This window comes from Teleopsis dalmanni, unplaced genomic scaffold (genome assembly GCF_002237135.1).
Source record: "Teleopsis dalmanni isolate 2A unplaced genomic scaffold, ASM223713v2 unscaffolded_contig_1423, whole genome shotgun sequence".
NCBI classification, from domain to species: Eukaryota; Metazoa; Arthropoda; class Insecta; order Diptera; family Diopsidae; genus Teleopsis; species Teleopsis dalmanni.
Genome location: NW_024032805.1, coordinates 1 through 9,271, shown reverse-complemented (window position 1 = coordinate 9,271; position 9,271 = coordinate 1). Strand labels below are relative to the sequence as shown.

The following is a 9,271-nucleotide window of genomic DNA, read 5'->3' as shown; positions in this document are numbered from 1 at the left end:
AACCTTATCAAAATCTTATATCCACTTCTTTTTAAACTTTTTTCAAGGAGGCACCATCCAATCCATCCGTGGCAAAAAAATATGTTAGGAAAACTATGTCTCAATTTTAAACCATATATAAACTTTCATATAAACTAAGTTAAGAAAGAGGTGAGTGAGATTATTAGATTATCTTACACAAATTAATTCCAAAGATTTCATTAAATTATAATAGCATTTCGATTTAAGATTCTTTCTCTATAAAATTTCTTTACACTGGATAAAAATTTCCACATATTAAAATGGAGTGAAGTTAAGGATACGTGTTGTTTCATTATACACTACTATAGATAATGATTCCTTCGACTTCGTAAATTTTTATAATACACATTTCATTTATAAAAATCTTACTATATATCCTTATCTTATGCAAGTTGCTTTGGTTAACAGTACTATATTAATGTATAATATTAATTATTTAATAAAAGACCAGGTAGGTGAAAATTCAATTAATTATTATTTATTATATATCTTTAATTCAATGAAATCGTAGACTTTTTTTGAAGAGAGTTTCTCTTTTGGTTATCAACGGATATAATGAATGATTGACTGGTGGAAGGAAGCACATACAATATTTAAAAGCAATTACAATGAAAGCATATACCTATATACATGTATATATACATGTGTGAAAATTTATAGTACAAATCTATAATGAAAGTGAGTAGTACATATATGGTATATCGAAATCTTCATATTATGCATATGATTTCTTTTGTATTCCCTAGAAATAACCCCAAAAGAATTACTTTAATTAAAACTCTCAAGTGGATCAAAGTAAATCTGTTGAAATCAATTAAGCATATCACTTAAGATATGTGTAAGAAAATATTAATATATCTGATTTGATGAAAAATTATATTATAACTTATGAATTTCAGATACCTGATGATTTTACAGGATTTATTTAAGCGATCTTTTATGGGATCATTACTTAATTTGTGTTAATTAACTAATTAATATTAGTTTCATTTGATCATGATAAAAACTTTCTGAAAAATAAATTTAAAATAGATATACGTATATTTGTCAATTGTTTTACTTTGATTTTTATAATATGGTGGTTATCCCGTATAGATTTGCATTTTTAGGTCCTGATATTGCTAATTTGAGAAGACACTTGTTTTGGATTCTGCGACACCAAAAATTGTATGCTTTTCTGATACCATGATATTTACTATATTATAGTTGTCTACTGTTTTTATAAATATTTGATTAGAAAAAAAATTTCTTGGCTTTAAAATTCAATCCATCCGATGAAGAATAATGTAGGAGATGCAATTTCAAACTCACCAGTGATGAAATAATGAGTATACTAGTATTAATTCAGTTACGATTAACTCTAACCACAACAAAGCAATATTATTGTCTATTAACAAACTAGTCAATTTACCAGTTCCAGAACTCTAAAATCGAACACGTATAAAGTAGGTTACGAAGAACCTAGTATTATAGACTGTCAAACTAGTAAAAAATTTACATTGATTTTAATGTAATAGCAATACTACACGATTAAGTGATTACGAGTATGAAGTTTAAAATAAAGCTTTATAATCTTTACATATATTGCGTGAAAAGGGCACATTAACTACTGACGACATTGATGTGGAATGTAGAACAATATGAAGTCAAGAACTCTCTAGATATCTGAAGAAAAACTAAAATCAGATTGAGGTTTTAAAATATGTTAATCACAACAAGAAGAAGGTTTATTTAAGGATAAATAATAAATCATTTAGATCGAAAAGAATAATTATATAGTAATCAAAGTAGACATAAATTTAAAGAAACTGACTAGTAAAATTAAAAAATAAAAATTTTTGTTTTTTCTAAAAATTCTAGCGTTAACTTCAAAATTTCTTGTTGTATCAATCTTGGTCGTATTGGACACTAGGACACTTGGACATTAAAATGTAGCATCCAAATAATTATAACAATTAAGTTTGTTATATATATTATATTTCTGTTGATTTGAACACATCTCACATCATCACAAATTTTAAAAATAAGGTGAGTAGGAAATTATTTCAGAGTTGCGTGGTTAGTTGCGTACTCAATACGAGTACAACGGTTTAAATATATATATCAGATTTTTTATTATCAAAATCTATATCCACTTCTTTTTAAACTTTTTTCAAGGAGGCACCATTCTATCCATCCGTGCCAAAAGAATAGGAAAACTATACCTCAATTTTAAACCATATATAAACTTTCATATAAACTAAGTTAAGAAAGAGGTGAGTGAGATTATTAGATTATCTTACACAAATTAATTCCAAAGATTTCATTAAATTATAATAGCATTTCGATTTAAGATTCTTTCTCTATAAAATTTCTTTACACTGGATAAAAATTTCCACATATTATTAAAATGGAGTGAAGTTAAGGATACGTGTTGTTTCATCATTTATTATAATATTAGAAAGATTAACTAAAACGAAAACTATTAGAACTATTATGCTTTTAACCTTATCAAAATCTTATATCCACTTCTTTTTAAACTTTTTTCAAGGAGGCACCATCCAATCCATCCGTGGCAAAAAAATATGTTAGGAAAACTATGTCTCAATTTTAAACCATATATAAACTTTCATATAAACTAAGTTAAGAAAGAGGTGAGTGAGATTATTAGATTATCTTACACAAATTAATTCCAAAGATTTCATTAAATTATAATAGCATTTCGATTTAAGATTCTTTCTCTATAAAATTTCTTTACACTGGATAAAAATTTCCACATATTAAAATGGAGTGAAGTTAAGGATACGTGTTGTTTCATTATACACTACTATAGATAATGATTCCTTCGACTTCGTAAATTTTTATAATACACATTTCATTTATAAAAATCTTACTATATATCCTTATCTTATGCAAGTTGCTTTGGTTAACAGTACTATATTAATGTATAATATTAATTATTTAATAAAAGACCAGGTAGGTGAAAATTCAATTAATTATTATTTATTATATATCTTTAATTCAATGAAATCGTAGACTTTTTTTGAAGAGAGTTTCTCTTTTGGTTATCAACGGATATAATGAATGATTGACTGGTGGAAGGAAGCACATACAATATTTAAAAGCAATTACAATGAAAGCATATAAAAAAATTTATAGTACAAATCTATAATGAAAGTGAGTAGTACATATATGGTATATCGAAATCTTCATATTATGCATATGATTTCTTTTGTATTCCCTAGAAATAACCCCAAAAGAATTACTTTAATTAAAACTCTCAAGTGGATCAAAGTAAATCTGTTGAAATCAATTAAGCATATCACTTAAGATATGTGTAAGAAAATATTAATATATCTGATTTGATGAAAAATTATATTATAACTTATGAATTTCAGATACCTGATGATTTTACAGGATTTATTTAAGCGATCTTTTATGGGATCATTACTTAATTTGTGTTAATTAACTAATTAATATTAGTTTCATTTGATCATGATAAAAACTTTCTGAAAAATAAATTTAAAATAGATATACGTATATTTGTCAATTGTTTTACTTTGATTTTTATAATATGGTGGTTATCCCGTATAGATTTGCATTTTTAGGTCCTGATATTGCTAATTTGAGAAGACACTTGTTTTGGATTCTGCGACACCAAAAATTGTATGCTTTTCTGATACCATGATATTTACTATATTATAGTTGTCTACTGTTTTTATAAATATTTGATTAGAAAAAAAATTTCTTGGCCTTAAAATTCAATCCATCCGATGAAGAATAATGTAGGAGATGCAATTTCAAACTCACCAGTGATGAAATAATGAGTATACTAGTATTAATTCAGTTACGATTAACTCTAACCACAACAAAGCAATATTATTGTCTATTAACAAACTAGTCAATTTACCAGTTCCAGAACTCTAAAATCGAACACGTATAAAGTAGGTTACGAAGAACCTAGTATTATAGACTGTCAAACTAGTAAAAAATTTACATTGATTTTAATGTAATAGCAATACTACACGATTAAGTGATTACGAGTATGAAGTTTAAAATAAAGCTTTATAATCTTTACATATATTGCGTGAAAAGGGCACATTAACTACTGACGACATTGATGTGGAATGTAGAACAATATGAAGTCAAGAACTCTCTAGATATCTGAAGAAAAACTAAAATCAGATTGAGGTTTTAAAATATGTTAATCACAACAAGAAGAAGGTTTATTTAAGGATAAATAATAAATCATTTAGATCGAAAAGAATAATTATATAGTAATCAAAGTAGACATAAATTTAAAGAAACTGACTAGTAAAATTAAAAAATAAAAATTTTTGTTTTTTCTAAAAATTCTAGCGTTAACTTCAAAATTTCTTGTTGTATCAATCTTGGTCGTATTGGACACTAGGACACTTGGACATTAAAATGTAGCATCCAAATAATTATAACAATTAAGTTTGTTATATATATTATATTTCTGTTGATTTGAACACATCTCACATCATCACAAATTTTAAAAATAAGGTGAGTAGGAAATTATTTCAGAGTTGCGTGGTTAGTTGCGTACTCAATACGAGTACAACGGTTTAAATATATATATCAGATTTTTTATTATCAAAATCTATATCCACTTCTTTTTAAACTTTTTTCAAGGAGGCACCATTCTATCCATCCGTGCCAAAAGAATAGGAAAACTATACCTCAATTTTAAACCATATATAAACTTTCATATAAACTAAGTTAAGAAAGAGGTGAGTGAGATTATTAGATTATCTTACACAAATTAATTCCAAAGATTTCATTAAATTATAATAGCATTTCGATTTAAGATTCTTTCTCTATAAAATTTCTTTACACTGGATAAAAATTTCCACATATTATTAAAATGGAGTGAAGTTAAGGATACGTGTTGTTTCATCATTTATTATAATATTAGAAAGATTAACTAAAACGAAAACTATTAGAACTATTATGCTTTTAACCTTATCAAAATCTTATATCCACTTCTTTTTAAACTTTTTTCAAGGAGGCACCATCCAATCCATCCGTGGCAAAAAAATATGTTAGGAAAACTATGTCTCAATTTTAAACCATATATAAACTTTCATATAAACTAAGTTAAGAAAGAGGTGAGTGAGATTATTAGATTATCTTACACAAATTAATTCCAAAGATTTCATTAAATTATAATAGCATTTCGATTTAAGATTCTTTCTCTATAAAATTTCTTTACACTGGATAAAAATTTCCACATATTAAAATGGAGTGAAGTTAAGGATACGTGTTGTTTCATTATACACTACTATAGATAATGATTCCTTCGACTTCGTAAATTTTTATAATACACATTTCATTTATAAAAATCTTACTATATATCCTTATCTTATGCAAGTTGCTTTGGTTAACAGTACTATATTAATGTATAATATTCATTATTTAATAAAAGACCAGGTAGGTGAAAATTCAATTAATTATTATTTATTATATATCTTTAATTCAATGAAATCGTAGACTTTTTTTGAAGAGAGTTTCTCTTTTGGTTATCAACGGATATAATGAATGATTGACTGGTGGAAGGAAGCACATACAATATTTAAAAGCAATTACAATGAAAGCATATATATACATGTATATATACATATATGAAAATTTATAGTACAAATCTATAATGAAAGTGAGTAGTACATATATGGTATATCGAAATCTTCATATTATGCATATGATTTCTTTTGTATTCCCTAGAAATAACCCCAAAAGAATTACTTTAATTAAAACTCTCAAGTGGATCAAAGTAAATCTGTTGAAATCAATTAAGCATATCACTTAAGATATGTGTAAGAAAATATTAATATATCTGATTTGATGAAAAATTATATTATAACTTATGAATTTCAGATACCTGATGATTTTACAGGATTTATTTAAGCGATCTTTTATGGGATCATTACTTAATTTGTGTTAATTAACTAATTAATATTAGTTTCATTTGATCATGATAAAAACTTTCTGAAAAATAAATTTAAAATAGATATACGTATATTTGTCAATTGTTTTACTTTGATTTTTATAATATGGTGGTTATCCCGTATAGATTTGCATTTTTAGGTCCTGATATTGCTAATTTGAGAAGACACTTGTTTTGGATTCTGCGACACCAAAAATTGTATGCTTTTCTGATACCATGATATTTACTATATTATAGTTGTCTACTGTTTTTATAAATATTTGATTAGAAAAAAAATTTCTTGGCCTTAAAATTCAATCCATCCGATGAAGAATAATGTAGGAGATGCAATTTCAAACTCACCAGTGATGAAATAATGAGTATACTAGTATTAATTCAGTTACGATTAACTCTAACCACAACAAAGCAATATTATTGTCTATTAACAAACTAGTCAATTTACCAGTTCCAGAACTCTAAAATCGAACACGTATAAAGTAGGTTACGAAGAACCTAGTATTATAGACTGTCAAACTAGTAAAAAATTTACAATGATTTTAATGTAATAGCAATACTACACGATTAAGTGATTACGAGTACGAAGTTTAAAATTAATCTTTATAATCTTTACATATATTGCGTGAAAAGGGCACATTAACTACCGACGACATTGATGTGGAATGTAGAACAATATGAAGTCAAGAACTCTCTAGATATCTGAAGAAAAACTAAAATCAGATTGAGGTTTTAAAATATGTTAATCACAACAAGAAGAAGGTTTATTTAAGGATAAATAATAAATCATTTAGATCGAAAAGAATAATTATATAGTAATCAAAGTAGACATAAATTTAAAGAAACTGACTAGTAAAATTAAAAAATAAAAATTTTTGTTTTTTCTAAAAATTCTAGCGTTAACTTCAAAATTTCTTGTTGTATCAATCTTGGTCGTATTGGACACTAGGACACTTGGACATTAAAATGTAGCATCCAAATAATTATAACAATTAAGTTTGTTATATATATTATATTTCTGTTGATTTGAACACATCTCACATCATCACAAATTTTAAAAATAAGGTGAGTAGGAAATTATTTCAGAGTTGCGTGGTTAGTTGCGTACTCAATACGAGTACAACGGTTTAAATATATATATCAGATTTTTTATTATCAAAATCTATATCCACTTCTTTTTAAACTTTTTTCAAGGAGGCACCATTCTATCCATCCGTGCCAAAAGAATAGGAAAACTATACCTCAATTTTAAACCATATATAAACTTTCATATAAACTAAGTTAAGAAAGAGGTGAGTGAGATTATTAGATTATCTTACACAAATTAATTCCAAAGATTTCATTAAATTATAATAGCATTTCGATTTAAGATTCTTTCTCTATAAAATTTCTTTACACTGGATAAAAATTTCCACATATTAAAATGGAGTGAAGTTAAGGATACGTGTTGTTTCATTATACACTACTATAGATAATGATTCCTTCGACTTCGTAAATTTTTATAATACACATTTCATTTATAAAAATCTTACTATATATCCTTATCTTATGCAAGTTGCTTTGGTTAACAGTACTATATTAATGTATAATATTAATTATTTAATAAAAGACCAGGTAGGTGAAAATTCAATTAATTATTATTTATTATATATCTTTAATTCAATGAAATCGTAGACTTTTTTTGAAGAGAGTTTCTCTTTTGGTTATCAACGGATATAATGAATGATTGACTGGTGGAAGGAAGCACATACAATATTTAAAAGCAATTACAATGAAAGCATATACCTATATACATGTATATATACATGTGTGAAAATTTATAGTACAAATCTATAATGAAAGTGAGTAGTACATATATGGTATATCGAAATCTTCATATTATGCATATGATTTCTTTTGTATTCCCTAGAAATAACCCCAAAAGAATTACTTTAATTAAAACTCTCAAGTGGATCAAAGTAAATCTGTTGAAATCAATTAAGCATATCACTTAAGATATGTGTAAGAAAATATTAATATATCTGATTTGATGAAAAATTATATTATAACTTATGAATTTCAGATACCTGATGATTTTACAGGATTTATTTAAGCGATCTTTTATGGGATCATTACTTAATTTGTGTTAATTAACTAATTAATATTAGTTTCATTTGATCATGATAAAAACTTTCTGAAAAATAAATTTAAAATAGATATACGTATATTTGTCAATTGTTTTACTTTGATTTTTATAATATGGTGGTTATCCCGTATAGATTTGCATTTTTAGGTCCTGATATTGCTAATTTGAGAAGACACTTGTTTTGGATTCTGCGACACCAAAAATTGTATGCTTTTCTGATACCATGATATTTACTATATTATAATTGTCTACTGTTTTTATAAATATTTGATTAGAAAAAAAATTTCTTGGCCTTAAAATTCAATCCATCCGATGAAGAATAATGTAGGAGATGCAATTTCAAACTCACCAGTGATGAAATAATGAGTATACTAGTATTAATTCAGTTACGATTAACTCTAACCACAACAAAGCAATATTATTGTCTATTAACAAACTAGTCAATTTACCAGTTCCAGAACTCTAAAATCGAACACGTATAAAGTAGGTTACGAAGAACCTAGTATTATAGACTGTCAAACTAGTAAAAAATTTACATTGATTTTAATGTAATAGCAATACTACACGATTAAGTGATTACGAGTATGAAGTTTAAAATAAAGCTTTATAATCTTTACATATATTGCGTGAAAAGGGCACATTAACTACTGACGACATTGATGTGGAATGTAGAACAATATGAAGTCAAGAACTCTCTAGATATCTGAAGAAAAACTAAAATCAGATTGAGGTTTTAAAATATGTTAATCACAACAAGAAGAAGGTTTATTTAAGGATAAATAATAAATCATTTAGATCGAAAAGAATAATTATATAGTAATCAAAGTAGACATAAATTTAAAGAAACTGACTAGTAAAATTAAAAAATAAAAATTTTTGTTTTTTCTAAAAATTCTAGCGTTAACTTCAAAATTTCTTGTTGTATCAATCTTGGTCGTATTGGACACTAGGACACTTGGACATTAAAATGTAGCATCCAAATAATTATAACAATTAAGTTTGTTATATATATTATATTTCTGTTGATTTGAACACATCTCACATCATCACAAATTTTAAAAATAAGGTGAGTAGGAAATTATTTCAGAGTTGCGTGGTTAGTTGCGTACTCAATACGAGTACAACGGTTTAAATATATATATCAGATTTTTTATTATAATATTAGAAAGACTAACTAAAACGAA

The 9,271-nt window shown here is 25.7% G+C and overlaps 3 long non-coding RNA genes across 9 annotated transcripts; all 3 read left to right on the top strand.

Moving 5' to 3' along the window:
• Nucleotides 1-6: 6 nt before the first annotated feature.
• Nucleotides 7-1,043, top strand: LOC119664105. Its single transcript, XR_005251137.1, has 5 exons — nucleotides 7-150; nucleotides 229-472; nucleotides 533-699; nucleotides 768-859; nucleotides 921-1,043. It is a non-coding gene; the product is annotated as an uncharacterized LOC119664105 (long non-coding RNA).
• An 802-nt stretch (nucleotides 1,044-1,845) lies between these two features.
• LOC119664103 lies at nucleotides 1,846-6,025 on the top strand. 7 transcript variants are annotated; one of them, XR_005251133.1, is made up of 8 exons: nucleotides 1,846-2,049; nucleotides 2,179-2,276; nucleotides 2,341-2,654; nucleotides 4,833-5,132; nucleotides 5,211-5,454; nucleotides 5,515-5,677; nucleotides 5,746-5,837; nucleotides 5,899-6,025. It is a non-coding gene; the product is annotated as an uncharacterized LOC119664103 (long non-coding RNA). The 7 variants fall into 7 exon arrangements; XR_005251134.1 differs by having other exon boundaries at nucleotides 1,847-2,049; nucleotides 2,552-2,654; XR_005251135.1 differs by having other exon boundaries at nucleotides 1,847-2,049; nucleotides 2,355-2,654; nucleotides 5,030-5,132.
• An 800-nt stretch (nucleotides 6,026-6,825) lies between these two features.
• Nucleotides 6,826-8,146, top strand: LOC119664106. The gene is made up of 6 exons (XR_005251138.1): nucleotides 6,826-7,027; nucleotides 7,157-7,254; nucleotides 7,333-7,576; nucleotides 7,637-7,803; nucleotides 7,872-7,963; nucleotides 8,025-8,146. It is a non-coding gene; the product is annotated as an uncharacterized LOC119664106 (long non-coding RNA).
• The last annotated feature ends 1,125 nt before the right edge of the window (nucleotides 8,147-9,271 follow it).